General features: G+C 44.6%; 1 protein-coding gene across 20 annotated transcripts in view; it reads right to left on the bottom strand.

Moving 5' to 3' along the window:
* Nucleotides 1-25,237, bottom strand: part of Erc2 (ELKS/RAB6-interacting/CAST family member 2) — an 860,589-nt gene extending 835,352 nt beyond the window's left edge. For 18 of the 20 annotated variants that reach the window (XR_015639292.1, XR_015639294.1, XR_015639293.1 and 15 more), the window contains exon 1: nt 25,095-25,226. The gene's annotated coding sequence lies outside the window, so the exon portion shown is untranslated. 20 annotated transcript variants of the gene reach the window in all.
* Between the last annotated feature and the right edge of the window lie 392 nt (nt 25,238-25,629).

Below are 25,629 nucleotides of genomic sequence, written 5' to 3'. Positions count from 1 at the left end.
AATAATAGCAGTGTGTTATGCATCAACAGCAGCAACAGCTTTTCCAGGTTCTGCAGTCATCTGAACAAAACTGTAGAGACATCCAGCACACTCCATTAAAAAAAAAAAAAGTAAAAAAACAAAACCCGAGAAAACAGCACAGTTCTGTTACTCTTGTGGTACCTGGCACCATTTTTTTTTAAATTAGCTTCTCAATCATCATCTGGAAAGAAAACATTCTGAGCAACATCATTAAAAACAGCTCTGATAAAGCACGGTCACTACTACGTATCATAAAGCAGGTACAAGCTATTTTACATCCACAGAGGTATGATACAGTACTGTCCTACATCTATAATACTAGAGGATACAATTTAACTTTCTTTTTTTTTTTTTTTTTTTGGTTCTTTTTTTTCGGAGCTGGGGACCGAACCCAGGGCCTTGCGCTTCCTAGGTAAGCGCTCTACCACTGAGCTAAATCCCCAGCCCCCTAGAGGATACAATTTAAAAGGCATTATTTGAGACTTGATTCTACTTTTCCAGCAGAGGGCCCAAAGGATGGTGTGACACAGCTTTGTAAAGAAACATACTCTAGACAGGAATTCCTTTCACTAGTGGCACACTTCTAAGGATTCATTCTCTCCATGAATGTCAGCTAAAACCGTTATTAAAAAAATGAAATATCCCTAGAACAAAACCGTATAACCACCGGATTCACATGAAGATGACCTAGTGGAGACAAGCTGGACCTCACCTTACCAACAAGCTATCAAATCTGTTATGTTTAAACAGTGAGACCTCCAAGGAAGGAGATGCCAAGTAGTGCTTCAAAGCTTCGGACCACAATCAAACACAGCATCCTTTTCAACAGAAGCAGAAGCTCATCTGAATATGCTCATGGATGCTGACATCAACATTTAATCATCTCCTCACTCATCCAGGAAGAGGGGGAGATCAGTTACTACTGTACTTTATTGTGTTCAACCAGATCACCATGTTACAAAAATAGCAAGCTGCCATAATAAAAAATAAGGCTCCTCTATCCAGCACCAGATAGCATCATTTTACTTTCAAGCCTAGAAATTGCACACTTGTATATAAACCAATCGAAGATGAGGATTGAGAGTTCATCTTGGTGGATTTTTCCTTTGATGAATATGAAGTGTCCTTCCTTATCTTTTTTGATGACTTTTAATTGAAAATTGATTTTATTTGATATTAGAATGGCTACTCCAGCTTGCTTCTTCTGACCATTTGCTTGGAAAGTTGTTTTCCAGCCTTTCACTCTGAGGTAGTGTCTGTCTTTGTCTCTGAGGTGTGTTTCCTGTAGGCAGCAGAATGCAGGGTCCTCATTGCGTATCCAGTTTGTTAATCTATGTCCTTTTATTGGGGAGTTGAGGCCATTGATGTTGAGAGATATTAAGGAATAGTGATTATTGCTTCCTGTTATATTCATATTTGGATGTGAGGTTATGTTTGTGTGCTTTCATTCTCTTTGTTTTGTTGCCAAGACGATTAGTTTCTTGCTTCTTCTAGGGTGTAGCTTGCCTCCTTATGTTGGGCTTTACCCTTTATTATCCTTTGTAGTGCTGGATTTGTAGAAAGATATTGTGTAAATTTGGTTTTGTCATGGAATATCTTGGTTTCTCCATCTATGTTAATTGAGAGTTTTGCAGGATACAGTAACCTGGGCTGGCATTTGTGTTCTCTTAGGGTCTGTATGACATCTGTCCAGGATCTTCTGGCCTTCATAGTTTCTGGCGAGAAGTCTGGTGTGATTCTGATAGGTCTGCCTTTATATGTTACTTGAACTTTTTCCCTTACTGCTTTTAATATTCTTTCTTTATTTTGTGCGTTTGGTGTTTTGACAATTATGTGACGGGAGGTGTTTCTTTTCTGGTCCAATCTATTTGGAGTTCTGTAGGCTTCTTGTATGCCTATGGGTATCTCTTTTTTTAGGTTAGGGAAGTTTTCTTCTATGATTTTGTTGAAGATATTTACTGATCCTTTGAGCTGGGAGTCTTCACTCTCTTCTATACCTATTATCCTTAGGTTTGATCTTCTCATTGAGTCCTGGATTTCCTGTATGTTTTGGACCAGTAGCTTTTTCCGCTTTACATTATCTTTGACAGTTGAGTCAATGATTTCTATGGAATCTTCTGCTCCCGAGATTCTCTCTTCCATCTCTTGTATTCTGTTGGTGAAGCTTGTATCTACAGCTCCTTGTCTTTTCTTTTGATTTTCTATGTCCAGGGTTGTTTCCATGTGTTCTTTCTTGATTGCTTCTATTTCCATTTTTAATTCCTTCAACTGTTTGATTGTGTTTTCCTGGAATTCTTTCAGGGATTTTTGCGATTCCTCTCTGTAGGCTTCTACTTGTTCTCTAAGGGAGTTCTTTATGTCTTTCTTGAAGTCCTCCAGCATCATGATCAAATATGATTTTGAAACTAGATCTTGCTTTTCTGGTGTGTTTGGATATTCCGTGTTTGCTTTGGTGGGAGAATTGGGCTCCGATGATGCCATGTAGTCTTGGTTTCTGTTGTTTGGGTTCCTGCGCTTGCCTCTCGCCATCAGATTATCTCTAGTGTTACTTTGTTCTGCTATTTCTGACCGTGGCTAGACTGTCCTATAAGCCTGTGTGTCAGGAGTGCTGTAGACCTGTTTTCCTGTTTTCTTTCAGCCAGTTATGGGGACAGAGTGTTCTGCTTTCGGGCGTGTAGTTTTTCCTCTCTACAGGTCTTCAGCTGTTCCTGTGGGCCTGTGTCTTGAGTTCACCAGGCAGCTTTCTTGCAGGGGAAAAGTTGGTCCTACCTGTGGTTCCAAGGCTCAAGTTTGCTCGTGGGGTACTGCCTAAGTCCTCTCCGCGGCGTCAGCAACTGGGAAGATCTGCGCCGCTCTTTCCGGGAGCCTCCGTGCACCAGGGTTCCAGATGACGTTTGGTGTTTTCCTCTGGCATCCGAGATGTGTGTGCAGAGTGCAGTCTCTTCTGGTTTCCCAGGCGTGTCTGCCTCTCTGAAGGTTTAGCTCTCCCTCCCACGGGATTTGGGTGCAGAGAACTGTTTATCCGGTCTGTTTCCTTCAGGTTCCGGCGGTGTCTCAGGCGCAGGGGTCCTGCCGCCCCTGGGCCCTCCCCTACGGGAACCCAGAGGCCTTATACAGTTGCCTCTTGGGCCAGGGATGTGGGCAGGGGTGGGCAGTGTTGGTGGTCTCCTCCGCTCTGCAGCCTCAGGAGTGCCCACCTGATCAGGCGGTGAGGTCTCTCTCCCACGGGGTTTGGGAGCAGAGAGCTGCTCCCTTTTAAATTTTTAAACTTAAATATATATACATATATAGTATATACATACATACATACATACATATGTATAGTGTGTGTGTGTTTGCACACACACGCATGTGCGTGTGCATAGATACAATACGCCACAGCACATTATGAAGGTCAGAGAACAATTTTAGGGAGTTGGTTCTCTTTCTACCATGGGTTCCAGCAATTGAGTTAAGATTGTGAGGCTCACATAAGCACTTCTATTACAAGACATTTCATTGCTCAAACCATCTACCTTCTTCTCATTGGCCTGGAGCTCCCTAAATAGATGAGGCTGGCAGACCAGAGAGCCCCTGGGACCGACTGTCCTTGCCTCCCCAGCACTAAGATTATAAGCAAGCAACCATGACACCACCACATACCTGTCCTTTTCATAAGGGTTAGGAGATTAAATTCAGATCTCGTGCTTACGGTATCAAATGAGCTATCGCCCCAGCCCACGCATCTACTTCTTAAAATCAAATTTAATTAGCAACCTGACCCAAAGTGAATTATTTGGAAATGAGTTTCTTCTACCAGATTTATAAAAGATCGGGCACAGTTTTCTGGGACCAGACCACCCCTAAGGCTGCTCCATGCAGAATTAGGTCAAGTTTGATCAAGAGGTGCAGACTCAGATAATGAAGTCAGAGTCAGGCTCCCCAGCTGCCACATCCCCTACACCACCTCATGATTCCTACCTGTTCTCATGAGTCAGTCACACCCTCCGCCCTCTGCCCAGCTGTGTTTAAGTTCCCTGGGGTATTTTCAGACACTTGCTCTGACACTCAGGCTTTTTCGGGTTGTTGTCTCCTTGTTTCTCAACCACCCTGGTGGGGTTTTGTTTTTTTTTTGTTGTTGTTGTTATTTTTTTTAATTCTCTAAAATGAATTTTTGAGAAAATAAAGATCAGCTTCATTCAGTAATCAATAATGCCTACTTCCCATTACTGACCTCAAGAAGACCATTTTGAGCTTTTCTCCTCACCTATAAAAGTTTCTTTAGGAAATAAGGTAGTAATAAGCTCTTGCTGTTTTAAATACTCTTACATAGCTGAGAGAGAGGGGGGTGAGGGAGAGGGAGGGAGGAGGAGAGAGAGAGAGAGAGAGGGAGAGAGAGAGAGAGAGAGAGAGAGAGAGAGAGAATCAGTGGAGTTCCTGATAAGTTCTCTAAAATACCTGCCTGTGTATATTTGTAATATGCAAGAAGGTTAAATTATTCATACCCTCAAGCTGCACAGAAACAGATGTTGCTGACATAAGACGAACTCTGGCACCGCCCCCCCCAAAGAGATTAGCTGACCAACACCTTCCACTTTAAAAGCATCTCGTGAATAAAACTGGAAGTCCGCGGGTAAATTCTGCTTAAAACTGAAGCTGGATAACAGATGGCTTCTCGAGCCTATGAGCGTGTTGTCTCTAATTGCATATGGATTCATAAATAAAATATGCCCTCATCCACTCACCCTTTTAAAAGGCTTAAGGACTCTCCAACTAGAAGCTCAGGGGAACATGACTGGGAAGAGCCTTCATTCTTGTCTCCCTCAAGTGTCTCAGACTACCACAGTCTAGAATGCTCTATTTTAAGACAAAAACACTTCCTGCTATCTGCTCTAAATTAGGTTAAGTTTATTTCCACAGATTCTAGCCCTGGCCCATCACCTGAGCCCTGCTGACAGACCGTGTGAGCTGAGGTCATCAGCATCTCCCAAGACTTCGTCAGTTTAAAATATCTCTGACTTTTTTTTCCCCTGACCAGCTCCTTCCAACTTTTTAAAACTCTGGGTCACAGATGACATTTAATCCCAGAATGAAATCTTTCTACAGGGAGACATGGTAAAGAACAGGACTCAAGCAAGTCTGCCCATGGGGTTAAGGCTGCTACACAGACGTGTTGAACGTGACGAGTTCAAGGCTCCTTAGCATTCGCTTCTAGTTGCCAACACAGAGAGATCCAGAAAGTCACATTAAAATCCAGATTCCAGCTTCTCTTTGGAAAAATAAATAAAAGTAAAGTAAAAGCTGAAAGTCTTGCGATGCCTTGCTCACTTCCCTCCATGACAATGACACACTGGAGCTGAGGAGCACCTGCAGGAAGGCACACACCCCTGCTTTTCCTATCCCTCCACACCCTACGCCTTCCCTTCTGCCCGACTCCCTCTTTCTATGTTTGGCCTATAGGGGGTAAAACACTGGCTGACTTTTACCACATGAAAGACCTAAATAAGAACTCATTCTCTCTCACCACGGACTTCAAGTCCACTCTACCTTCTTTCTAAAACGCTCCCTTAAATCCGTCTCCTTGTCCCCCACAAGTACTGACTGGCACCAGCCCATTACTCCAGCATAACTCTTGTTTGAGCTAGCCCATACCCTCCCGAACCACCTCTCACTTTGACACCCTCTGTTCTATTTCCAAAACATCAGCCAAACTGTGTCAAGTTACAATTATAATCACAAAAATATCTTCACCGCCCACTTAGAACCCTTCAAGGCTTCCCAGTGCTGCATAGATAAACCCTGTAGGTTCTCTTTCCCACTCGCTCCCTGAAGGCTCTCTCCGTCACCCCCTCAGAACAAGCCTTCTTGTTGCTCAAATGCATCAAGTCACTTCCTGCCTCTCAGCATCACATAGACCATTCACGGGACTCCTTCCTAATCATCGTTTAGATCATATCAACGGACAGCTTGCCTTCTACAAGGTCAATCCATTTGAGTCATGTTGCAGGCCCTGTGGATGTGAGATTTAAGGGCATAGCCCCTTCACTTTGCAATAGAAGTCTAGGAAAGGAGGTAATGACATACAAGGGCAGGCTGGGAGGAAGCCTACAGAATAGACCCTGAGTGTCCAGCTAAACTGGCAGAAACGACATAGGGGATGAGGATTTTAGTGGGAGTTTCCTCTCTTTTAATACAGTTGATTGGTCTTATTTGTTTTCATAAGCCTAAGGGACAACACACATGAGAAGGATAAATCTGCCTCCTTTTTGAGACATCTCACTAGGTAGCCAAGTCTGGCCTGGGACTTGCTCGGGCTGGCATCAGCTTCCCACGTGTTGGGATTGTGGGTATGTGCTGCTGCAGGCTTTTATGCAGGTAAATATTAATTGCACAGATTAATTTTATAGTGCCCACCTGTACCACCTCTGCCACTATCAGAACTTTGAACATGATCTACGGCACACCCAGTTGTCCACACATGACCCCCCAAAGCACTCTACTCACTCATAATGCATTTCTTGGGGTTTCTCTTCCTTTCTACCATAAGCCCCAATTTCAATACTCAGTCTAACATTGGAAGAGTCCAGAGGGTGATACAGACCCAAGGACCACATCCCTATACATTTCAAATGTATACACTGAGCTGGTAAACTGGCAAATACAGCATATTTGTCTTCCTGTGTTGACAAATGTAAAGATTAGAAAGGCATTGCTTGAATCCTCAATTAAAACATTTACTAAACAAAATCCAATGGCAAAGAGAAGGTCTACCTACCTCCAAAAACCCTCCATCCTCACTGCTAGTTCAAATATACTCCGGGGCCTCACGTATATGAATTCTGCTAGCTAGCTCAACCGCTATTTCCAGATATATCCAAGTTAGGGAGGCTTTTTTCTGTAAAGGACGAAATGATGATGCATTTCAGGTTTTGTGGGCCATTCGGTCTCTGTCACAAGTGTCTGACTGCCAGTTCAGCGTGACAGTGACTATAAGTGATTTATAATCAGTGCACAAGGCTGCATTCCAATAAAACTCGATTTAAAAAAAATGTATGACAGCAGATGGATGTGATCCATGGGCTGTAGCCTGTTGATATTTGTCTATAACCTTGCAAACATGGGTCCCTTGGCAACCTTAAGAGCTGGGCATACTGCAGCAGGATTGGAGGCAATCAGAGTCACAAGTCTCCAGGTACAAGAGTGGGCTCTGGAATGCCAGGTTCTGCAGACACCTGCACTGGCCCCGATGCAGTCCTCCCCAATGGAGAAGCCACAGTCACAAAGGGCCAGAGTGGCCCTGGTAGCTCTTCTTACACATGGCTGAGGACACAGGAGCCATGCAAAACTGTCCTTGACTGTCTGAAAGAGTGAAACTGGGACTCAGTCTCATGGCCTTTCTCACAACACTGAAGTCACTTCCGAGGACATTATGTGACAATTTTATAAAGCTAAGCAGGGAGAAAGACATTGTGTTTTCAAAGAGAGGGGAAGCCTCGAAATCAGATCTGGCTGGGTCCATTCAGACATCCCTCACACTTCCTGATGGGGCCTCAAGCAGGTACCTTCCTGTCCTTCAACTGCAAAGCTGGGGGGCGATAGCTGTTCTCATGGGGAATGGGGAGGTGTCATTAAATGAAATGACACAAGAAAGATACTTAACAGAATGCACGGCATCAGATAATAGCCAATTAAAGCCAACCTGGATAACCTTGATATGCCTAAGGCCACTAGAAACCTCAAAACTATCTTGGAATTCTCTCAACTCATTAAGTTTAGCCCCGTCTGACTGGCTTGGGTCAAACTGTTCGCTATTTAAAAGTGCTTCAGGCATTGTTAATTTTGTTTTTAAGAGGTGGGCTCTCCTTTCTTCCTCCTGGACAGATAAGAAGCTATGGGCTTAGCAGTAATATTTTTTATAGTTTTATAGTTTTATAGATTGTTTTCACACAACGTGTTTTAATTATATTTCACCCTCCCCATACTCCTCCCAGAATCTCATTTGCCTACCTACCCAACACACTCTGTCTCGGCGCCCCCCTGAGCACAAAAACAAAAATCAGAACAAACTAGCAAAAGACAAAAAAGTATCAAAACAAAACAAAAGAAAAAACAAAGTTCATTTTGTGTTGGCCACCTTTTTTGTAATAGCCTGCCCTGAACTGAGGTTATTAAACTCAGTGAGACTCAGATTTTCCTTTTGCCAGTGGGTATCAATTTTAAACTGCTTCTTGGTTAGGATGTATTTTGGGGGGAAAAATTGCAGGCTGCAACATTATAAACCCATAGATATTAAGGAATATCAATAGTAAAATAATATTAAATGCTACAAAAATATGAGTTAGGAGTAAAATAAATCCCACTTGCTGTAACTGAAATTGTCAAAAATGCTTTCCAGTCATTTTCCCAGAATCTCTATAAAACTGAATCATACATGTGCACATCTCACTGCTTTCTCTGGTGTGCAGACCTCACCGCTCTCTCTGGGTGTGCACACCTCACTGCTCTCTCTCTCTCACGCTCATTTTATAATTACTGTTTTCCATGCACAGACCTAGCAAGATTACACGTTCAACTGCCTCAGATTGTGTTTTATAGCCAAGTACTTGATCGAAGAAGTTGACCACACTCCATACCCCAAGTGAGCAGGAGTTCCCTATACCCCAGGTTTAGTTTTACTCTTCCCGTCAGCCATTGCCTCTGTGTACATTTTAAACCCTATCCAACTATTCCAAAGTATGAACTGAAAATGTAAAATAACTAAAAACTTTCTAAAGAAAGATGCTATTATAGAGCTAAATCCTAAAGTTAAAAGCCTGACAAAAGTCAAGCAGTAAAAGGTCAAAGTAATGAGACATTAAATAAAATTAACTTAACGGATATGGCTGGTACAATATGCTGAATACAGTGTTATTCATGGCCTCACATGATGGGAAAAATACACTGGTTGCACTGAAGAAATAACTAAGATTGCTAAATTTGGTTTTAAAACATCTGTGCGCCTCCTTTAATCTGCAAACGTGAAATGTCAATTGGCAACACTTCAGCTATAATACACTTACCAAAAAACAGCTGGGGATTATCAGGTCTTAACATTAAAAATCCCCAATCTGTCCACCAACAGGTGTTCCAAAGAAAATGACAGAAAAGGTAAAAGAAACACACACCTCCATGCCCTTAACCTCTGACACTCAACTGTACAAAATGCTTCTTCATTGGCGACAGCATTGTGTAAGGGGGTTCTTGCTAGAAAAAAAAATATATATATACAAAATCACATACACTAGAAAAATTTTAGCAACAAGAAGAACTCAAGAACATGAGGTGGAAAATAGCTTAAATGTGCAAATTTCAGAACAGAACATTCACATGTACCTCATGTCTGCATATATCTATGTGCTCATGTATGCATACCTATATGTTCATGTATATATACATCTATGTGCTCGTGTCTGCATACATCCATGTGCTCGTGTCTGCATACATCCATGTGCTCGTGTCTGCATACATCTATGTGCTCGTGTATGCATGCGTCTATGTGCTCATGTATGCATACATCTATGTGCTCATGTATGCATACATCTATGTGCTCATGTATGCATACATCTATGTGCTCATGTATGCATACATCTATGTGCTCATGTATGCATACATCTATGTGCTCATGTATGCATACATCTATGTGCTCATGTATATATACATCTATGTGCTCATGTATATATACATCTATGTGCTCATGTATGCATACATCTATGTGCTCATGTATATATACATCTATGTGCTCATGTATGCATATTTATTCCATTTACAAAGAAGGCAGCAGTGCCTCATTAGCATGGCTGATGCTCATGAAGGAATTACATCCGAGCCTTTAAAGAGAAACAAAAGCACAGTGCTGAATTGGATTCAGAAACCTCTTGAAAAACTGAATTTTCAGTGCCTAAGAGTTCATACATTCAGTCATCAGAAGATCTCTTGCTCATGAATTCTAATAGAAAAAAAAATGAAAAGGGAAACTAAGACACATAGCTGGAATCTACTCACTGGATATTTCTAAAGAACAAATCCAGAAAGTAGCTTCTATCATGCCAGAGGTCCTGCACAGGAAATGGGGTCACATCCCCATTATTTGGACTTGTATTAACAACTCTAATTATTATACAAGGCTGTCAACTACTTTAAACCCTATCATCAGATGAAGGCCTCCAGAGAGTGATGAATGTGTACTCTAAGGTAACTCAATGAGAAGAAGTACAGAAACGGAGAAAATCTAGGTTTTTAACGAGGCAGAATCAGACATGGGGGACAGATCCAGAATCACGTCCATTAAGGAATTTGCAAAGCTCATGAGAGTTCAAGTGCTGTCTTTTTTTGAGTAATCTGAAGACAAATACTAGGAGAGCATTCTTGATCACCACAACGGACAGGCCCGTTGGGTTGGAGCATCGCCCTGAAGCCTAAGGAATCATTGTGAGTGGATGAGAAAGGGAAGAAGATGGACTGAGGAACCTGAAGCACACATTCCCACTGGGTAAAAGCTAAAGGATGCCATACTCCTTGGCATGAGTCAAAGTTTCACAGAAGTTAGGTTTGTGAGAAAATTGAGTCATCAGCCAGTGCACAGCAGGGTAGACCAGTTGACTGCCAAAGAACCCGCCTACAATAAATAGTCAGTCATATTCCAGTTACAAGCAGCAATTTAGTGTATGCAGTTAAGTTAATGATGTTAATTTAAATTATTAATATGAGAGTACTCAATTTCTAAATTGATTTGGGCTTTATCAAAGTATAAGACATTTAAAAGTGATCTCACCAGCCGTATGTTTATATAATTAAAGTATCACTATAGTAATTTTATTCCAAAGAGACCCTACCCAAGTTTGAGAAACCTTAAGAGATTTATTACACATTAGATGTGAGTCCATGATCTCATACTTATTATCTATTTAACTTTGAGCATGTTAGTGAGCTTCACTAAGCTTTACTCAGTAGAAAGGCCTCAGCTGTAATGATGGCTACTTTACCAAATTAAGTGAGTGATTATTATAACTAAGAACAGAGAAATGTTTGGCTAAACGCCTGCCAAGGCTTACTAAGTATCGTTACCACCATCACCACCACCATCATCATCACCACTAACATTGTCATCATCACCACCACTATCATCATCATCACCACCACCATCACCATCATCACCACCACCATCATCATCAATTTTGATCAACAGATACAATGGGATGTTTTCTTCAACCCTTTAATATAATATTTCTTCCTTGTGAGTAAAGTAGAATTAACAATGTTAAAAATCTTGCCATAGTGGATCTACAAAGTTAACTGGTCAAAACAGTCATCAAAAGTGTAGAGGTGAAAGCAAATTTCCAGGTAGCTGTAGCAATTGTTCACAAGCCTACAGTTTCCCTGTGGTAGGATGAGAATCTTTCTCGCTCCACTGAAACGTGACTCGGCCACATGACTTAGTTGAGACAATGGCCTGTGTGGAGGGGAGATAGGAGCCATATCTAGGAGCTACCCTGTGGGTAAATCATTGTTTCCTCTTCACTGTGAGGATAACTACACAAGGGTGAGCCCTCCAGCCCAAGTGCCAGGGTGAAGACAACCAGAGACTACCCACCAGAGCAGATGAGGTACCGTGCTAAACCAAATCTGAACATTTAGGTTCGAACGCCGGACAGCATTCTCTCACTTCTCCCTCTCCTTTTTTACCTGACCCAGCCAGGTAATAGCATCCTTCAGAACAGAATTCTTTACCTTAGGTCTCTAGACAGATGTAAACGTCTGTAAATTATGTCTTTTTAGACATCGATGAACATACCTAGGCATTGTAACTGCTTCCGTGTATATTTTCTTTATCTGTCTATCCAAAAAAAAAAAAAAACTTTCTTCCTGATGCTTGGACATAAAGTGAAAACAAAAAAGAATGCTCAAAGGGGGCTCCATCTTGGCATGCCATGAGAGAGCTGTACAAACAGTGCAGAAGTGAGTGTCAGCTAGAGCAATAGAACTCAGGATTTTAATCGCTTCTCGGCCTTTTGGCTAAGATCAAGTTAGAACTCAGGATTTGAATGGTCAGTACGTGTATGAATACATGTCTCAAGCACAGCTCGATAACGAGTCCAGCTGTCCCTGTCCCAGGCACACCCTCTCTTAGAAGGGCCAGAGAACGGGGCTCCAGACAATGCTGTGATCCTATCTTACAGCAGAGTTTCCAATTGCACTAAGCCACCATTTCACGTGAGCCTCTCAAAGGATAGATAATTCAGTCCTCACAGCTCACCGAAGGCATCAGTCGTATCTCTCTCATCTTCCTAACCACTGCAGTGTTGTAATTAGAACCAGTTCTGTGTAGAACAGTTGAAGCATGGCCTTTGAGGCCAAGAGTACAAGATTCAGATCCCAGTTCCTCCACCTACTTGGGTCAGGAGCCTGTGAGCACTGATCATCGCTCTGAAATGAACATTTTAGAGAGCCCCAAGGGACTTCCCACTGCCAGGAGCAGCATCTCCGCCCGAGGGCTCCTTTTGAACCTTGGGAAGCTGATCTTCCCCTGTAGGAGATGGAGCAGAAGTGCCAGGGAATTAAATATCCTCAAAAATATCCAACGCCATCGCGGACAGCAGAATTACTTGTATTAGCCGAAAGCATCAAACCGGGAACTCGAACGTGGCATACACAGACAATGTGATGTTGTCCAGCCTGCAAAGGGAATGAATGAACTTCTAACAGGTGCTACAACACAAATGCAGGAAGCATTAGAAGGCACTGGAGCTTCATACCCAGCTCAGTCCTTTGCCTAAAGGGAATCCATCACATAAAAGCTAGAGGAACTCCCAAACAGCGTGCAGAATGCCCAGGACAAGCAGATCAAAATGACTTGGGAATCCGAGGGCTGTGGCTTGACGGTGCCGTCCTCTCTCCAGCCCTGACTTGCAACAGTCAAGGCATGGTTGGTCTTTTTTCTAGCTCCATACTGCACCATTCTCACAAATGAACCTAGAACCATAACGTGGCATCCAAGTGCGTTCCTTGCCAGGCACCACCTGTTTGCCAGAATATACCGAGAATGCTGTTCCTTCAACTTTCATCTATGCCTCCGGCAAGCCTACTCTATTAAAAAAGACTGACAAGGACTAGATATACACCTTAGCATTAGAGGTTATGATTAGTATATGCAAGGCTCTGGGTTCAATCTCCACCGTAAACAAACAAACAAACACAAATAAACAAAGTAATGAATAATCTAATGTCTAGGGACAGAGTCATCTCTCTCAGGCTGGCCTTGAACTCTGTGTGTAGCTGAGGATAATCTTGAACTCATAATCCTCCTGCCTCCCACTCCTGTATGCTGAGATGCTAGGCACGCCCAACCATGCCCGGTTTATGCAGTGCTCAGAATCAAACGCAGACCCTTACACATGCTAACAAGCACTCTGCTGACAGAGCTACATGCCGTCTCTTAGAAAATGTATTTCTGAATATGTATTTTCCTAAAAACCGGGACAAATGCTGACTAAACAGACATGTCCAAATGGAAGAAGATTCTATTTACATTTTGCTCTTTAGCATAACTCTCAACACTTTCCCCCCTGACATCTCACACAGTAAGACTTCTAACCTTTTCTTCTTCCAGTCAACCAGCTATAGTTGATCATGTTGAAGCATTTGACTAAACACTGTATGTTCTGGGCATAGCTAATGGCCTCCATCTTTGCTCAGTGACATCATGAAGGTCACTCTTCTCCCCTTTATTGATGCCTATGCTTTTCCCCCTTTACCTCTATAAAGTAGCGGCAACATCCACGAGTCAGGTGACTGTCCAGATACTGTGGGTGACTCTTCTAAAATACAAGTGCTCCCCGCAAACAAAGATACGACACAGCGCCCAAAACATGGGTTCCTAAGTGGAGGTGCAAGGTTCAGAACAAGGTGTGAAAGGCAGTTTATCTATGTTGTCTTTTAGACGTGTGAAGTCCAAGGCAGGCAGGACACATAGAGCACACAACAGAGTTCTCACCTCTAACTCCCAGCTGGAGGCCTGTCAGAGGATAGCCAAACCATTTCCATCCATGAACTTTCTCAGGCTACTCTCGATATTCTATAAATCACCCCACACTTCTGTCTTGTCGTTCTTACGGGCAGTTTGATCCCGTCCACTTATGGCAAACACCGACCTTTGTGTTTTTAAAGCAAGGTACGAGTTCTAGTCTCTGCTTAAATCCCACTGCAAAGCCTTTGGTCCTTGATGGCATTTAGAGAGAGTCTCAAAACCTCTGAGTGGTGTGGATTTCCACCGCAGGTCTTTGGTCAGGAGGATCCTCACCTGGAAAACGGTCTTTGAACATCAGCAAGGCTACATAAAGTATGTTTAGTCAATGAAGTCCCAGTGGCTGCTGCTGGGATGTCTAAGGCCAAATCTAATCCTGTTGTACCCATTTTGTCATCACTCTACCAGTTTCAACCTCCTTGACCCAAACCAAGCCCCAAATCACTCCCATAAGTACAAGGTCCCAGGTTCAATTCCTAGTACAGAAAAAAAAATTTTTTTAATCTCTTTAATTAAAAAAAAAAAAAAGCAACTCACAGTCTCTGTGTCAACCCTCACCCAAGCTCTAGCTCTAGCTTCTTCATAGCTCACAGGATACTTGTGCCCAGTCACCCTCTCAGGCCTCTCTCACCACACTACACCCTCAGCCAAAACACTGGCTCCACAGGCCCACCTATGTTCACCTCACCAAGCTCTGAATCTCCTCCCATTTTCTCATTTTGGATCTACTCCCATACTATTCATCTGGTATTTGTACCACCAAAACCCATGCTCTTTCTACACTAGTCACCCACTTGTCCTCCATGACACCTTAAGTATCACCTTACTCAGGAGCCCTTCCCTCACTGTTCTTCACGAACCTCTCAAGTCCTCTGTGACAGGCTGGTTGCTCCCCAGAAGAGAACCACTGCTACCACCAGACTCCAGCCTTCAAGCCCCCAAAGCGCCTGCTCTGGTTACAGTCCTCCTCATACGCAGAAGAGACCTGCCATGGGGTAAGTATACAGACATATGGCAGCTATATAAATAGTGGGTTATTTCCTTATTAATAAATCTACCATAAGAGCACACATGGTGTTTTTGTTCCTGAGGTTGACATTGCAAACAATGTCATTTATTTGATTGAAAGTTATTTAATTGAAAGTCTGCGTGCATGAACAGATATCTGTGTATGAGGATGTATGAGTATATATGTGCATGCGTGTATGTGTGTGTGTGTACACTCGTGTGTCTTACATGATACACATGAAATAAGATGACCTAAGTGATGAGAAATAGAGGTCCCAAATAGGACAAATGGCAAACACACAAAGGGAACCCAGGCCAGTGTTACATTTCTATAGCTAAAAGGATCTGCTTGAAGTTATTCCAAGCAACTATTCATGTTGTGAATTCAAGGTGGGTCATCCGTATATTTAAGGTCTGTATATAAAAATAACAGTTTCTTTTCATCCTTAACAAAAATGGTAGAGAATCCCCCTTGTGGGTCAGCCCCTGCTAACTGTTCCACGTCCCCAGGCAGGATGACCAGCCCCTGGAACCCTGTTGCCTTTGTGTCCAACTAGCATCAAACAGGATTTGTCCTCATACAGCCCACAAGAATGCAAAGCCATCATCCCATTCACTACCCAACCTTATACTCCCTTGGGGGGGAGGCCCAGGAACGAGCAGGAGGATGCGCCAGATTGGGAAAGAAAGGAAGAAGAGGAGGTAGAGGGGAGCTTTACAGCCTGGACAGGAAGAAAACACACATCATCAGGAAAGACCAGAAACCATCTTCTGAGAGACACACATAAAAAGAGAGTCAACAGCTCTGCTTCAAGGATATACTGCCCCTGCTCTTCAAGGTCATGACAGTTAGCCGGAACTGGCTGGCAGGAAAGTAACACGGCAAGCCTGCCTTCAATCAGGCGATGAACACCATCGTGAAAGGAGTGTGATGTCTGCCAGTTCCACTGAGAAACAACCAGGGGTCACAGGCCTCGCCTGACCTCACATCTTACAGAGACACCCAGCTCTGCACCTCCAGGGAATAGGTTTCCACCGCAGAGCAGCTCTGGGGCAGCAAAGACCCTTCGATCACCACCAACGCACAGAGGATGCACTCCCACCCCGATGGCGTCCGCCGTGTCACAGTGAGATTCACAGCATAGGAACCAAGAGCTGCAGAGCACAGCAAGGTTTAGTTTCCTATGAAGCCCTGCTCTTTCTTGCTATAATTAGTCATGCCATTTTAGCAGAAATGTCTCTCCTAGTTTGCATAAGGAGATGAGAGTATTCTTACAAAACAGTCAAACTGCTCCATTCCCATTCAAGCTCTTGTCTTCTGACCCACTAAGAAGTTATCTTGAATTAATAGATCTTTCCTCAAGTATGTGAGGAGAATGTGCTTTGCTGCCTACAGTTCATTCATACTCAACACTGAGTAGGGGTGGAAAGCAGGGAGGCAAGAAAAGAGGTAATTTTAGACACACATGTGCACACACACACACACACACACACACACACACACACACAAATTCAATGAGGCCTGGAGAGATGGCTCATTCGTTAAAGTGCTTCTCATGTAAGAATGAGGACTGACGTTCATATCCCCAGAAATCCACATAAATACCAGGCAGTCACAGATAACTTCCTGTGAGTCTGGCCCGAGAACTCAGAGCCAGGGACCCTCAGAGGAAGGTGCCTAGCAATATCAAGGACTGGTCATATCAGGGAGCTCTGGGCTTAACTTGGAAAACCTGCTTCAGTGAATACCATAAAAGAAAACTGGAGAATGATTTTCAACATCAAACTGTGGCTTTCACCTGCAAGTACACACATGTGCACCCACACAGATGTGTGCCTACACGCATACAAAAGCATGTGCATACACATGTGCACACACATGTGCACACACGCAGATGTGTGCCTACATACATGCAAAAGCATGTGCACACACGCACAGGAGAAGCGGGAAGGAAGCAGTTAACGAAGAAAGCTGCTGTTGAGAGGCATCTGTGAGTCCTGTCACTGTTTGCTCATCTCCAAATGTATCCAAGAGATGGCTTTTTACCCTATATTCATGCCGTGGGGCGTAATCTCATCATTGACTTCCAGGAAAAGCAATCAGTTCTTTCCTGAAAGGGCTGGCTCCCTTCCTCTCTCTCCCTCTCTCTCTCCTTCCCCTCTCTCTCCCCTTTTTTAATTTTAGTGAGTGCCCGTGAGGTGCCAGCCAGCAAGTACAGATTTCCTGGGCTCTGACCAAGAAGAACTCTCCCTGGCAAAGGCAGTGTACGTTCGAGAGCAGAGGGTAGACCTTAGAAGCAACAGATCTCAGAGGCAAGGGAAGAAGAGGTGCCCAAGACGTCAAGGGCACAGTCCTAGGAATCAGGTGGTAAAGTGAGGAGAGAACTCAATTGGAGGATAAACTGAGCCAGTCCAGGAGAAGGGTGCCCAATATTATCGCAGTTAGCCAGTGAGGTAGAGACCTTGGGCTTCTCCCACTGAGACAGAGTGAGTAGAAATCACCCAAGCCTCAACCCTGCCTCTGTGACGACCCAGCCCCTCATGCTGTTTTGCCATTGATGCAGTGGTCCTTAGTTATTGCTTTTTTCTTTCCTTTGTAGGGACAGTCACCGGTCCTACTGTGTCCAGTAATAATTAAGTAGCCTTGAGAGTCAGGCGGATGTGAGTCTAAATCTGGCTATTGGAGCTCTGCTGTGCCTTGAGTTCATCTAATAAATAGTTCATGAAGATCCACTGTGTGGAAACCTTCCCGTAGGCCCTGGGATTGTGTGATCACCACACCATGAAAGGTGGCTCTGAATGGTCTCATACTGCACATGTGATGGCCTACCATAAAAGCGATACAAGTCACTCAATGCATGCATGGGAGGAGAGAGGAAGCGGCCACAGGAACATTAACAGTCTACACTACAGATGTCAAGACACAAGATGTCTAATATAACATTTGTCTATTAAAGAGTCTGTAAATAAAACAACTGGATAACTACAAGAGCCACAACACCCTGCTCCTGGGAGAGAAAACAGCTATCACTTGAAAAAAAGTGACTTCACCATAAAGACACCTCAGGCCTCACATAAACCTGAACTCTTGAATTTTGAAGGAAGTTATTTTCCATGAATTTACCTAAGAGGAAAAACACGTACGGGACTGAAAAACATTGGAACCTCTAAGGAGAAGACGAATTCTTGCACAGATTTAAAGAGGGGAAGAGAGGCGGAGACGAAGACCTGGAAAGTCCAAGTAGTCCCTCTCATGAAAGCTCTTGAGTGTCTAAGAGGTAACAGCCAGAGAAGGAAGTTGACTGACAGGCTCTGAAGCACCGCTGCAGCTCCCTCCAACTTCGCTCTTAAACACGAAGACGGCGGAACAAGAGCTCAGTCACATCAGACGAGGTCATCCAGGGCTCCGTACATGGCTCAGACGATGAGCAGGATCCCCCACGCTCCCTCCAGCTCTGAATCATGATACAGGGTTCATCAGCAGTTCTCTCCATTACTCATCCCCTACTTCCTGGCTAATGTGAGGCCAGGGAGAGAGTCTAATGCTAACCTTCAGGAAGCGTTTGCTTTGTTCTCAGAAGATTACAGTCTAACGGAAAACCATGACTTACAGTCACCCCACCGCATTCTTATCTCTCTCTCTCCTGAGGTCGGCTGGATCCCAAGCTTCCCCTCTGCCTTCATTCCCTGTAACACTGGATGTCTCGTTCCCACTAACACTGGACGTCACATACCCAAACCTTGAGGCCCAACTTCCAGTCTCTAACCCATGAAGTCAAACTCCATGTCTTCAGTCTGAGACTAAGCTGCCTACTCAACCTGATTTGAACGTTACTTTCCAAGGTGATTGCTACTGCGGTCCTTTATCCTCTTCAGCCGAAGGTAAGCCTAAAAAAAATCAAAGTGATAACTGTTTTGAATGCCAATCCCTCTACTTACTAGTTCTGTGATCTTGGGCAAGTTCTTTAATGTCTCGGAGCTTTAATGCTGCCATCTGCAAAATAAGTAGGATAGTGTCCGCTTTGAGGAAGTCTTAAGAAAATACACATCAAAGAGGATTGTGTCTGGCTGCAGTAACGTCTTGTAGATAATGCAGTCCTTTGCTTCATTCACTAAGATTCTGTAGAAGGCACATGTGTGGCACTCAGCACTTAGGAGACAGAGACAGGCTATCAAGGAGAAGGGCCATCAAGGCTGAGATCTTTCCAGACTCCATTTTCATTAGTAATTACGCTGTTTTGTTCTGTTTTTTGTTTTACTGAGCTGAAACTTAGACACAGGGTTAACTAACACACCTCCACTTTGTTATGTTGAAAAAACAGACTAGCCTTCATTGCTACAGTTATTACTGCCTATCCAGTATTATACCTGTCTTCCCAGCAGCAAGAACGAAGTGTAAGAGCTATTGGAGTGTGCCAGCCAAGTGCGCCCTCTTTCTAAAACTTTCTGGAAAACCCCCACCCAATAATTGCTACCTCCAGCATTACCAGACCTCTGTCTCATGACTTCTCTATGATGCCAAGGAGTCTGGGAGGAAAAGAAAGGTATATTCTCATGTCAAAAACAGTTACTTTAGTTGGAGATGAAGATTGGGTAGGCAACCTATCAGATCTACTCCAATATCAAATTAGCTATTTTACCAAGAGTGCTTTGCACCGGGCCTCACACAGTTACTTTAAAGTTACACTGTAGCTAGATGTGCTGACACACACCTCTAATCCCAGCATTCAGGAAGCTGAAGAAGGAGAATTACCAGGTTCCAAGCCAACCTGGGCTACATAATAAGACTGTATCTCAAAAAAGAAAAGGTTAGACTATAGAAACTATTGTTAATTGGTGTTGCTGCTGTTCACCCTCCTTTCTGGCTAACTGCAGTAACTTGGTTATAGCTACATGTGCCCCTCACACTCCTACAAAATTGTTCTAGCCACTTCTTATTGCTGTGACGAAATCTCACAAGCAAGGCAGATTATATAACACAGCATTTAATCTGAAGACTCATGGTTCCAGAGGGTAAGTCCATGATCATCATGGTAGGGAACATGTTAGCAGGCAGTCAGGCATGGTGTTAAAGAAGTAGCTAAGAGGTTACTTCCCCATCCACAGGTTGGAGGCACATAGAGTGCTAACTAGAAATGACTTTTCAGTTAAGGCTTTTGAAACCTCAACACCCACCCCAACCACCCCACCCCCGACACACCTTTCCCAACAAGGACACGCCTCCTAATCCTTCCCAAGCAGTTCACCAACTGTAGACCAAGTATGCAAATAGACAGCCTATGGGAAGGAGGTTCTCATTTCAAACCCCCACGACTATCTACTGCTCTTGCTGTAGCCTTCTCCCTGTAAATCTAAGAAAATGGCATTTCATCCAAGAATACTTCCCCCACCACCTACTTGTAACAGTAAGTTCCAAAAATGCCAGGTCCCCCACACTGGCCCACACCACTGCATGAACAATTATGTCACAGAATACTGTCAGGTCCTAAAACAAAAATAGTACCCTGATAATTAAAGTTACACAAGTGTAAACACACCTGCTATGACCTTTAGACCATATGTCAAATAGAGAATATTCCAAAATGCAAAGTTTAAACAGTTTGTGAGTGTGTGTGTGTGTGTGTGTGTGTGTGTGTGTGTGTGTGTGTGTGTGTGTGTATGAGAGAGAGAGAGAGGAGAGAGGGAGAGAGGGAGGGAGAGAGAGAAAAGGAGAGAGAGAGAGAGAGAGAGAGAGAGAGAGAGAGAGAGAGAGAGAACACAGAGTAGAGATGAAGATAAGGTGATAATGCATGAAGAGAGGAGCTAGGGAGATAGCCCAATGGGTAAAAACTCATAAGCACAGGCACCAGAATTCAGATTCCAAGCTCCCATTTAAAAGCTGGGAATGGGTGTGTGGTCGACCCACAGCACACACTGTGGTGAGGGAGAACAATGACAAATTCCTCTCTCAAGGGACAACCAACATTCTCCTCTGGCCTCTGCATATGCACTCATAAGCACACATTCACAGATTACACGCACGCATGCATGCATGCACATGCACACACACATACACACATCAAAAGAAAAAAGAAAATGAGTGAAAAGAAGAAATATAGAAATAAGTAAGAATTGTTACCAGGCCTCATGATGGTGAATACCTTTAATCCCAGCACTTGGGAGGCAGAGCCTGGCAGATCTATTTGAGTTGTAAGCCAGCCTGAGGAGGGAGATGGGAAATGGGAGGAGAAGGGAGGGGAAGAGGGAAGGGAAGGGGAGGAGGAGAAAGGAGGAAGAGGAGGGGGAGGAGGGGGTGGAGGGGGTAGGAGGAGGAGGAGAAGGGGGAGGAGGAGGAGGAGGAGGAGGAGGAGGAGGAGGAGGAGGAGAAGAAGAAGAAGAAGAAGAAGAAGAAGAAGAAGAAGAAGAAGAAGAAGAAGAAGAAGAAGAAGAGGAAGAGGAAGAGGAAGAGGAAGAGGAAGAGGAAGAGGAAGAGGAAGAGGAAGAGGAAGAGGAAGAGGAAGAGGAAGAAGAAGAAGAAGAAGAAGAAGAAGAAGAAGAAATAGTAGTAGTAGTAGTAGTAGTAGTAGTAGTAGTAGTAGTAGTAACAATAATTGTAAAATCCTCTAACTACACCATACATCGAACACACATAGAAGTATAGATTGTAGTTCATTGAGCCCTCCTTACCCTACTTTGAACAGCATCTACTACTGAGGTTGGACTTTCCCGTGCAACGTCCTTTCTCCAAGAAAGGATGTGGTGGAAGTGACATCTGCTTGTACGGTTTGCCTGGACACTTGACAGCTTCTGCCATAGCAGGGCCAGGCCACAGGAGCCCCAGAACACCTATGGAACACAGCAGAACTCAACTGTGGCTTACAGTCAGGATGCTCCCAGAAGCTGAGCCTGCATTCGCCTGCAGACTTGAGCATGAAAACAAATACCTGTTGCTTTAGAAGAGGAAATTCTGTTTCGCTGCCAGAGTTGAGTGATACAATGTTGGCATTTCTTATCTGTTCACTTACTTTGTCCCTTTTCACCATCTAAAAGATAACACTGGCTGCAACCAGAGATTTCCAGCTTGGCCCCAACTGTCATAAACTTGCAAGAGTTAGACTATTAGCACTGGTGCTTTCCTGCTTTCTGTTTGTTCCAGTATCTTATAAAGTAAATTAACCTGAAATAAACTATCATGGAACCATACAAATATTGCTGAAAGTGGAGTGGTAGCTGGCAAAAGGTGCCCCATGTGATGGGCAGTGGTAACAGGTTGCGTGCTAAACAGGCGAGACAAAAGTCTGCAGAATCAACCTGACGAGAGGCAGAGGCTATGAACCGAGGTGAACTTATAGACAGTAGGGCTCACCTCACTCACCCTCCATAATACACAGAACTGAAGTCTGTGGCTTCTTACAACATAATAAAAGAGAGAGCATGTGTTATACTATTTAGAACAGTTTAAAATATAAGTATATTGAATCACTAGTGAAAAGGGTTTTTTTGGGGGGGTTGGTTTTTTTTTTTTTTTTTTGGCAAGTGAAAGAAAAATGCAAGTCTAATCCCTTAGGGTGCAGGAAACCAACTGACTTGTTAAAAGCATTTACTCAATCAGAATGCATTTAAATTGGAAGTCTGAGGTATCAAGAAAAAGATAGAAGAGCGTGAACTTTGTTTTATCTTCTTTTAAATCGTCATCAAGTTTAGAACGAATTAATAGACCAAAAATGCCCTATTACAAATACACAATACACAATGTTGATAAATTTGCCTGCTGGAAGAAACAAGAGCCTTTGGATGAACAGGCAGTCAGGCAGCATCACAGTGGACTCTTCAAAGGTGGGCTCGGGTATGCTGATGAGTCCACTTTCACACTAGACCTGTGCAGACCACACCAGCAAACTCTTAATTGAAGGCCATGGCAAGGTCATGGGCTCCGGGTCAAACGAAAGAGCTTACCATCACAGTATAGTGTGGCAATAGGCCTAATTTCTCCCAGTCTTTTACAATTAGAATTTAGGGGAAATAGCATATCCCCCCCCCCCATAGGAGCTCTGCTAAGTTTAGAATAAGGTAAGGAGTGCATGTACAAGAACAGCAGTGGCAATAGTGACAGTACCCCTTGACACACCCGGCATCTATGTCCTAACCAGTATGGTCCAGTTCACAATTGGCTCATACAAAGCTGAAACCAACAGCTTTGGGCGCACATCCAGTTCCAGTTCCCATAAGGTGATGGGTCTCTGGGCACAACTCATACTTGTCTAATGAATTCAAGGAGAAAGGTGCTGAAAATCAGGTTTTCACTAGCACAGAGATCAGACCCGCTCCTTCATTCCTGATTTATCCACCCAAGAAAGTCTCACAAACCAGACCTCCCTCCTTCCCCGGAAATTATCAAAGGTTTTTATTACAGTTCAGAAGCAAACCAACAAGATGCCTCTCATGAGAAGGTAAAATCCTCTTCCCCATCGACACCTCCATCCTAACTGACATCTTGCAAGGGAGAAGCAGGCAACCTCACTTCCCTGAGTGGAGCTTGACTGTCAAATCTAAAAGAATCCTTTCCATCCGTGTGAACACTAGTAAAGCACATTTTCCCCGTTTCAAAAACATCTTCTTAAACCTACCAAATCCGATGTAAGTGCCAAACTACATACTCAGAAACGGTGTGAGTTCACAAGGACAAGGGTAGGGTGACCATAGGAGACAGTGCCACACCCTTCTCTCAGATAACTCAACAGTAAGCGCATCCTTTATCAAGACTGCAATTCTGAAGGAAAGGTAGATCATTCCAACCTGCCGTCCCAGAAGCCCATGCCCACTTCACTCTTTACATGGATTCATTTCATGTTTAAGCCAACGGCCTCAGCACCACAGCTACAACTAGTGACAGACAGGGAAGACAGGAGAACACGGGTCCGTACGTACTCGCTTCTAAGCCCACATTTTGAGGAGTTGGTTTCCTGCTTCTCTGCTTCTTACAGCTGGAGTTCTACCTGGTGGAAACCAATGGTTAAGTAAAACCACTGATTTAAAGAGCCAACCAGGAAACTAACCATGACAAGTGGCAGCATCCCTCCTCTCCCGAGCATTGATTGGCTCTTGGGGTTCCACCGGTCCCGTTCTACCCACATAAGTGGCAGGTGCGGCTGTCAGTCACGGAGGGAGCTGACAATTCACCGCTCTGGGAGTAAATTGTCTTTCATCCAGCAAAGGCAGGTAGGTAGCCGCCTAAAATCGATCTTCTCCTAACGGAGTGAACCCTCCCTCTGGCGAGGAGGAGAAAGACCCCTAACTCCAAAATAAATTATATAGGGCTGAACAGAGGAGAGTTTACGGGTACTATTTGATTCTCACACACGAAGGAGCCCTTATTCTTCACTGTCCTAAAAATGATCCTTCAAAGGCTCAGACAGTAATAATAATATTTTTTAAAGATACCTCCTTGTAAGTAGCCCTTGTATAATTAGGAGGTGGGGAGAGAATTGGTAGGAATGCGGTTTAATTCCACATCTATCCTTTTTCATACACCACCTCCTACCCCTCCCCAGTAAATCATTTTCCCAGGCATTAATTTTTCTTTTTATAACCTGCGTCCCTCCCCCGCCCCCCTTTCCCCTGGAGCCCACCCAGACAGCCAGGCTCATAACCCCGAGGCTAGGGGTCCTGTCTTCTCCACTTTATTCAGCTTGCAGTTCGGCGAGACCCCCGCCCTCGCAAGCATCCCACCCCTCCCAGCAAGAAGGCAGCCAGGCAAAAGGGGGGTATCTGCAGAAAAGAAAGGCGAGGACCGTGAGGGGAAGGGGACTGCGGGAGGTGGCTCGGGGCGGGCGCCCGAGGAACTGTGCACTTGTTCCAATCCGAGGGTTTAGACAGCGAGGCAAATCCGCCCTTAGGCCGCCCCATCCCTTCCCCCGCCCGAGAGAGCCCCGAGGAAGGCGGCTGCGTCTCCCCGTCTCCCCTCGGCTCCCCCGATAACGCATTGCAGCTGCCCACGAGCACCGGAGACCCGCACGAGGGAGCCGGGGCCCCAGCGTCAGCGTCTCACCTTAGGGATGCTCGCCCCAGCGCGGTCCCACATGGATTTTTACAACCTCGCGTGGCCGCCGCACCGGGCGGCCGGGAGGAGCTGGAGCGATCAGGAGCGCGAGACAGCGGAGCGCGGGCAGCGCGGGGAGGTGGCGGGGAGCGCGGCCAGCGCCGAGCGCTGGGGCCGGGCCGGGCGGGGCCGAGGGGGCGGCGCCCGCCGCAGTCCCGACACGCGCGCTCACGGCCGCTTGCCCAGGCCCTGACTCACATTCCCAGCATTCCCGTGGAGCCTGGAGGGGCCGCGGCTGGGACCTGGGCACCTCCGCGGGGGGCAGCAGAGAGTCGAGTGCACCCGCTCCGCAGCGCCTCCTGGCATCCTCCTGCCTGAAGCACCTGACTTCCCAATCCTCCCCCCAGAAGCCCCTCCAAAAGCTGCCAGACACTTCTGGGGAACAAGAACAGCACTTGCCTTTTAAGTTAACCTATAGAACTGGGGTGGGGGTTCCTATGCCCTGGCACCATCCATTCCTTTGCAGGTCTGTAGAAGGATGACT

Source organism: Rattus norvegicus, chromosome 16 (assembly GCF_021556685.1).
Source record: "Rattus norvegicus strain SHRSP/BbbUtx chromosome 16, alternate assembly SHRSP_T2T, whole genome shotgun sequence".
In the NCBI taxonomy this organism is placed as follows: Eukaryota; Metazoa; Chordata; class Mammalia; order Rodentia; family Muridae; genus Rattus; species Rattus norvegicus.
Note: the sequence above shows the minus strand (reverse complement) of the source record. Positions and strands in the feature narration are given on the sequence as shown.